This window comes from Dipodomys spectabilis, unplaced genomic scaffold (genome assembly GCF_019054845.1).
Source record: "Dipodomys spectabilis isolate Male_0828 unplaced genomic scaffold, ASM1905484v1 ptg000045l, whole genome shotgun sequence".
Lineage (NCBI taxonomy): Eukaryota > Metazoa > Chordata > Mammalia > Rodentia > Heteromyidae > Dipodomys > Dipodomys spectabilis.
The window spans coordinates 7,158,596-7,166,365 of record NW_024870722.1 but is presented as its reverse complement, the minus strand read 5'-3'; positions in this window follow the sequence as shown (position 1 = coordinate 7,166,365).

Here is a 7,770-nt window from a genome sequence, read left to right as displayed (position 1 = left end):
CCACATTAGAATGTGCCTATAAATCTACAAGTAAACCCAATGGATAGTAAAATACAAATAATTACACCTGGATATTATTAATTAAACAGCAATCTAACCAGTAACAGTGAAAACAAAGGAAGATATTCTTAGGAGAGGATCACAAAGGCTCAATAGCAATATGCATATGATCATGTAAAATGAGTTTTATTGAAATGAGCCCCAAGAAATGGAAGTAAAAAGTGTTTTTATTATATTGTTTGCCGTTCTTTGTACCCCTTTGGTTTATTTCCTTCTGTTGCTGTTTTTTTATATTTTTATCGTTTGTCTTGTATGGTAAGTTTATCTGACTGAGGGAGGGGAAGGGGAAGCATAGAAATGGTGGGGAAAAGGGTGAATCAATTCAGCAGTAAAACCCACTAGACACTATGTTGGAAATGAACTATACAACTGGCAAAGGAAGAAAGTTGGGAGGGGAAAAACTGAGAAAAAGAACGAGGGAGGGGGTGACACTGTTCAAAAGGAAATGTACTCCTTACTTGACTTATTTAACTGTAATCCCTCTGCACATCACCTTTACAATATTCTTTAAAATCTAAGAGGAAGAAAGAGAGAGAAAGAAAGAGAGAAAGAAAGAGAGATCTAGAAGACTGAAGGGAGAAATGAGTTGGATATGAGAAAAAAAGCTCAAGGGCAAAAAAAGTAAAAAAAAAAAAAAAAAGAGTGAAATACAAGTAAATATATTACAAAGGCTCCAGTGAAACTCAAATTAGGGTTTTTATGTTAGAAACTTTGGCATCAACTAAAGCAAACACTGAGAATTTGATGTGTAGGATGACAAGCACCAATGGAAGGTCCTGGTATCTCAGTGAAGCTGGCTGGACATCTTCCTAGCAAACACTGTTGATAGACATCAGCTCTGTACCATGTATGACCCACTGTGACCTTACAACAAAACATATTTATCTATCTGTAGAATACTTTTGCTCAGGCTAGCTAGCCTTGGAACACATTCCTGTTACCTTCACTTCCCAAATAGATGGGTATGCATCACCCATGAAGAGACTTCTTGGAGTGGAGCTGGTGTGGGGGACCATGGCAGGTTGTGATTAGGAAAATTGAAAACCTGGGTGGAGCAGAAATATCCCATGCTAATAAGAAAAGAAAGTAGAGGAGGTGTGCTAAGAAATGAGGAGTGATGGAAGAAGGAAGGATGTGCAAGTCCAATCTGTGACTATTCTACAACTCTCTACCACCTCCCTTGTCTTGAGTTCCAAATGAGACCATTGCTGCAACCATAAGCACCTAAGTAAATCAGAAAGACACAAAGCAGCTTGGGGTTCCCAGTGGGAGGAGCTATTCATAAATGAGTACATAGAAAGAATCCCCTTATTTGACTTCAAACCACTATCATCATGGTGCCAATACTAGATCAGTGACTGATCTGGGATGAGGCTAAGGTATCATCTCAGGGACATTCCTGTGGTTATTCTTTAGAACTTACCTCCCACCATCCTCCTGGCTTATGATTATTCTATCACATCTCCCCAGTAATATTTAAACCATTGTTAATTCATACCCAACTTCCAAATAGATCACTCACCCAGAGGGTCCTGGAGAGTGACGCAAGGAACACAGTGCTGATGCCCAGGATTAAAGCAACAGAGACAGTAAATGTCACCTTTGACTTAGCCTTTCTGTGCCTGCCCTGCTTACATATAAAATTAATACACTAACCATAATTTTTCCCCTCCTTCCCTCAAGGACTTCTACTTTTTGTAAGACACCTTCCCCCAAAACTGGATACCAATTAAAGTTGAAAGTGCCCAGTAGTAGTTTGTTCTATCTTTCCAAGGCTCATGCTTGGCTTGTATTGTATCTTCTGTTTGGAGATGGTTAATGTGCTAATGGGAGAGGAGTCATTTGTTCCAACTTTGACCTTCTCCACCTTTGTTAACCGATTCACTTAAGATTCCAGTGAATTTCAGGACATTCACAATGGATAATTTCAGGCAATTCTACCCTTAACTAGGACGTAGGCCTTTCTCTTTCCCATTTACCTGTTTGGGAAGCAACATGGTCATTGTGCAGTTATCCTCGACTCATCAGGAAGCCCTAGTAATTGACTGGCCTGCTAAAAAAGAGTAAAAGCTAAACATACTCAAATGGACCAATTGCAACAAGTAACATGAACAAAATAGCAAGCACTTACTATATACATCCACCTAGAACACGTACCATGTTGATTGTACCAATAATCTCTAATCCTTTTACAAGTCTGTGTTGTACGTGTTCTCAATTTTATTTTTATTGATGAAGAAAGTGAAAAGGACAAAACGAAGTCTCAAGAGATCGAGTGACATTTCCCAAGCTAAATAGCTATCTAGTGACGTAGCCAAAGTTTGACTCACTTTCTGTCTGTTTATAAAGCTCAGACTCTGTCTCTGTTTCGCATTTGCTAGAGTGACTTGAAATCCAGTGGCTGTGTAGATAGAAGCTTTAAACCAATATGTGGCCAAGTTACTTCTTGAGGGTTTTAGATAGAAGCCACACTAAAGAATAAAAAAACAGACTCTAGGAAGAATCAGAAGCACACTAAGTCCATTCCCTCATGTTTTCTTACATTCTGGTTTTTTTTTTTTTTTAGAATAACGATAAACAATTGAACAGATTTTCTATATTTGGACAAATGCTCAAACAAGTTGGGAAATTCAAATGGCTTATATGACAGATTTGAAAACAAAGCCAGTCAGCGATCAGGATAGATGTGGTGAATTTTATTTGGTGTTGAGAATTGTCTGTGGATGTCCAGAATTTTTTTTTGGTGGATTTCCTCTTAGCTAAATGATGGTGTTCTGGAGGATGGATAAAGTAGGGAGGAAATCTTTGTCCCTCATACTCTACCCCAGTTGGCATTTATGCATCAGCTATGAGCTTTTACTTTAGGGAGTGAGTGAGTGGTCACAGGCCACTTAACTATGGAAGGGCATAATTAAGAGGAAAGGAGACTCACTTCCTTTCTGAAAGAGATGCTTGGAAATACTCTGTGGTTTGACGTGGGGCTCCCTTAGTGTGTCTTCCCGGGAGATGGGGATATGGTACCCAGAGGAGCTACATGTTTGCTATTCTACAGTTGCCTGCCAATCTGCCCAGCTTGTGAGGGACCCAGCTACTCCGATAGAAAAGAGGAGAAAAAATGGCTTTCCCTTTGTCCTCCCCTCCTCATCTCCCTCCCTCTGACACTATGGCTCCCCCCCATATTGTACAAAGCCATGTGGATTTGCTGAACAGGTCTGTAAAATTAATTATACTGTGAGTGCTTGGTAACCAATGAATTGTAAATTGTACATTATTAAAACAGCATCAGAGCTCTGACTGATCTATTATTCTTTGGGGAATGAATGAAGATAAGAGCTTTTTGCATTTTAGAGGTCTTTCTTGCCACCATGCAGCAGCATAGGGAGGAAATAGCAAGTCTTTTTGTTTTGTTTTAGGCAAGTTGAATTCAATAGAATATGTGTGTGGTGGTTTTTTTTTTTCTTTCTGTTATTGAATTGTTACGAATACTCTCACCTCTGCAGCATCTAATATGGTAGTGGGCACTCTGTGAATGCTATTTCAGGGTGGCAGTGATAATATGTATCTACATATGCTTACCCACAAAGGCAACACCGTGTCAGCCGATCATAAACAGGAGATATATGAGATGGCATGGATTATAATAAAATAAATTGTGTGGACATAGTGCTTCTCTGCAGAAGCTCAGGAAGAATTCACAGTCAACAGTCAGAAACGAAACACATCAGCTGAGAATGCATCAGGGGCCTTGTGGCTTCAGTTGAAAAGGAAGAATCTGGAAGGAATTTTTTTTCTTTTTTTTTTTTTTCCTGTCTCTTCCTTTTAGATGCAACAGGATTACACCTGGGAGAACCATTCTGGTGTTGAACCATTCTTACTGAACGCTCTCTCCTGTGCAGAATTTCCCAGCATCTTTCTGCCTGCCCTGATGATTCTTTCCAGGCGCGTTGCACAGTTCTCCATGGAAACTTTCTCTTTCTGTAATTGACCGAGCCTGCAGCTCAGAGACCAGAACTGCCTTTATAAACAGGCAGGTTAGCTAAGAGAACCTCAACAGATACCAGGCAAACTTCACCCAGCATGATCCCATCCCCCAAAGTAAAGAAACAGATACATTTTCACCATCTTAGAAACAAACAATATCCTCAAGACTACAAATCCCTGTGCACTGTGTAGAGTCTATTATAAATACCGTGGTGGCCATGAAATGAATAAATAAACAAACGATGGGCTTCTTATTGAAAAAATACCAAGAATTTCAAGACAATGATTAGAGAGTGTTAAACTCAGCAAGTGACCTGTTCAGCTTTATAAGCTATAGCCCAGGAAGACGGTTATGGGGCACAAGGTCATTTGCTCAAGGATTTGGGAGATCATCTTTATGTTAGGTGGTGGTTTGATTGGGCTCTCTGAAAAGTCCAGCATTTCTTCTGTCAGGAAGAGGACAAATCCTGGAATTCGTTTTCCCAGCAGAAGCTGCTGCAGTGACACTGTATCTTTATCTCTGTAGTTAGGGAGTGGCCATTCTCACTATGAGGCTTCTGTGGCCTGTGGCTGAGAGGCAGAAGGGGAGTTATGATTTACTGATTGATTTTTGCCAGTCCTGGGGCTTGAACTCAGGGTCTGGGCTCTGTCCCTAAGCCTCTCTGTGCTCAAGGCCAGTGCTCTACCACTTGAGCCACAGTGCCAGTCCCACCTTTTTCTGAGTAGTTTATTGAAGATAAGAGTCTCCTGGACTTTCCTGCCTGGGCTGGCTTGGAACTGTGTTTCTCAGATCTCAGCCTTCTGAGTAGCGAGGATTACAAGCGTGAGCCACCAGTGCCTGGCTGGGAGTCATGATTCATCATTGAGTTTGCAAAGAAGTGTGTGAGAAACAAGCAGAAAAATTATCATAGAAAAAGAGAAATCACCTTTCTGGTAGGACTGAGCCATCATCATCTCAATACCTTCTTATATTGTAAAGATCTCCTATGATCTTGAGGAAAAGATGGTCTTCCTGCCTTCCTTCCTTCCTTCCTTTCCATTTTTACTTTGTGTGTGTGTATGTATGTGTATGTGCGCGCATGTGCCAATACTGGGGTTTGGACACTATCCTTGAGCTTTTTTGTTCAAGGCTAGCTCTACCACTTGAGCCACACCTCCCATTCCATCTTTTTGGTGGTTAATTAGAGGTAAAAGTCTCATGAACTTTCCTGCCCAGGCTGGCCTTGAACTGTGATCCTCAGATCTCAGCCTCCTGAATAGCTATGATTACAGCTGTGAGCCACCTGAGTCTGGCTTCTTTTTCTTTTTCTTTTCTTTTTCTTTTATTTATTTTTTTTGGGGGGGAGAGGTCTGGTCATGGGGCCTGAACTCTGGGCCTGGGCGCTGTCCCTCAGCTCTTCAGCTCAAGGCTAGCGCTCTACCACTTGAGCCACAGCGCCACTTCCGGCTTTTTTCTTTTTGCTTATGTGGTGCTGAGAAATTGAACCCAGGGCCTCATGCATGCAAGGCAAACACTCTACCACTGAGCCACCTTCCCAGCCCCCTTATTTTTCTTTTTGAAAACGCCACTGGGGCCTTGAAACCATACTATCTGCTTGTTCATACAGCAGTCACTTTGGAAACATTGTTGTGCCATGTTTGCAACAGCAGCAGATGGCTGGATGCCCACAGGATAGCCAGGAACTTGTCCAATTCTGCCTTCTGAGGTGGACAGAAAGGCAAACAGAGTGGGTATCTATAATGCCCCAGGCCCTGTACATGGCGGCTATACTAGTCTTCCCTGTAGGTGTCCAGTTTCAATGTGTGTTTTCATCAAAGAGAGGACTATTTCATTTTGTTTTCAAGGGGCATCCCTCCTCCTGCCCTGCCATGAATTCACTTGGTGCAAGGAAGTAGCAGAGGAGATGACAGCGTATGTGAGGGCAGGGGGGGGCATGCTGCCAGGGGAGGAGTACTCCGTACTGGACCACAAGGCATCCCAGCAGAGCAGCTGTGGAGAGACCTACAGGAGACAGGACAGAGTTGTGTTACTGAGCTCTGTCCACTCAGCAGTTCTAGTGGTCTGCCAAAGCTTGTCATGTCCCGGTAACCCTGTCAACTGTGCAAGGACCTCACCTCACTCCCTGACCTAGAAGGTGAGGCAGCATCCGTTGGAAAGGCTCACACAATGTATTCTGGGATGCTTCTTCTTTTCAGAATCTTTACCATCAAAACTGAATGTTAGCCCCTTTGGGCAATGAATAGACCAGGCCAGAGGAGGCAGCCTTCTGGGTGATATAAATGGTTAAGGATGAAGGTTAGAGTTATTATTCATAATAGCCAAAATATGGTGTGTGTGTGTGTGTGTGTGTGTGTGCGTGTGTGTGTGTGTGTGTGTGTGTGTGTGTGTGTGTGTGTGTGTGTGTGTGAAACCTTAAACATGCAGGGTGTATGTATGAGAAACCTTAAACATACTTGGTAGATGTAAATAAAATGTGGCACATAGACACAATGGAATATTATTTAACCTTAAAGATGAAGGAAAATCCTGCCATTTCATGACAACGTTGAAAAACCTGGAGGATATGATGCTAAGTGAAATAAGCCAGGTGCAAAATGACAAATATTGTTTGGTTCCACCTACATGTCATGTGGTATTAAAAAAAACTCAAACTCATGAAAGCAGAGCTTAGAAGATAGAGAAAGGATTGAGGTTGACTGTAAAAATCTTGGCTACAAAGGTTCTGTTTGGCAAAGTGAGTAAGCTGTGGGTATCTTACCTGCAGTACTTGAAATTTGCTGAGAGTGTAGATTTTGAGTGACACACACACACACACACACACACACACACACACACACACAGAAGCAAATATTGGTGCATGAATTGCCTGGATGGTGGTGATCCTGTCATTGTCTATATGAAAACATCACGTTGTACACCTTAAATCTATACAATTTTATTTTTTAATTATATCTCCCATCAAGCCAAAATAAAATGAAAGAAGGTATCACATGTATTCAAATTTCTTTGCTGCTATAGTAAAAGGATTTATTTTCACTGCAGAATATCAGCAAAGAAAGGAGTACTTAAGGAAAGTGACTTTTGTAGTACTGAATGAGATAGAAGATTGAAGTTGCCTTTAGAGAGAAGGAAAGGGAGAACAGGGGGAAAAGGAGGAAGGGAGAGGAAGGGAGGGAGGGGGAAGAGAGGAAGGAAAGAAGGAAAGAAGAAAGGAAGGGAGTAAGGAAGGAAAAAAGAAAGGAAGAAAGGAAAGAAAAAAGGAAGGAATGAAGAAAGGGAGGGAAGAAGGAAGGAAGGGAGGGAGGAAGGAAGGAAGGAAGGAAGGAAGGTAGGAGCGGAGGGAGGGAAGGAGGGAGGGAGGGAGGAAGGAAGAAAGAAAAGAAGGGAGGGAGGGGAAGGAAGGAAGGGAGGGAGGGGGAGGGAGGGAGGAAGGGAGGAAAGAAGGGAGGAAGGAAGGAGGGAGGAAAGGAGGGAGGAAGAGAGGAACAGAGGGAGGGGGGAGGGAAGGAGGAAGGAAAGAGGAACGAAGGAAGGAAGAAGGAAGGAAGGAAGGAAGGAAGAGATCATTTTCTGGCCCTATTCATGAGTGCAGTATGCCCTAAAATTCAAAAGAGGGCAGCAGATAACTTGTACTGCCTGTAGGACTGGCCCAGCAGGAAACCTGAGGAATGTTACTGGGGAAATATGCTGGGTTTGGGGGGAGGTTTGTTTGTTTGTTTGTTTGTTGT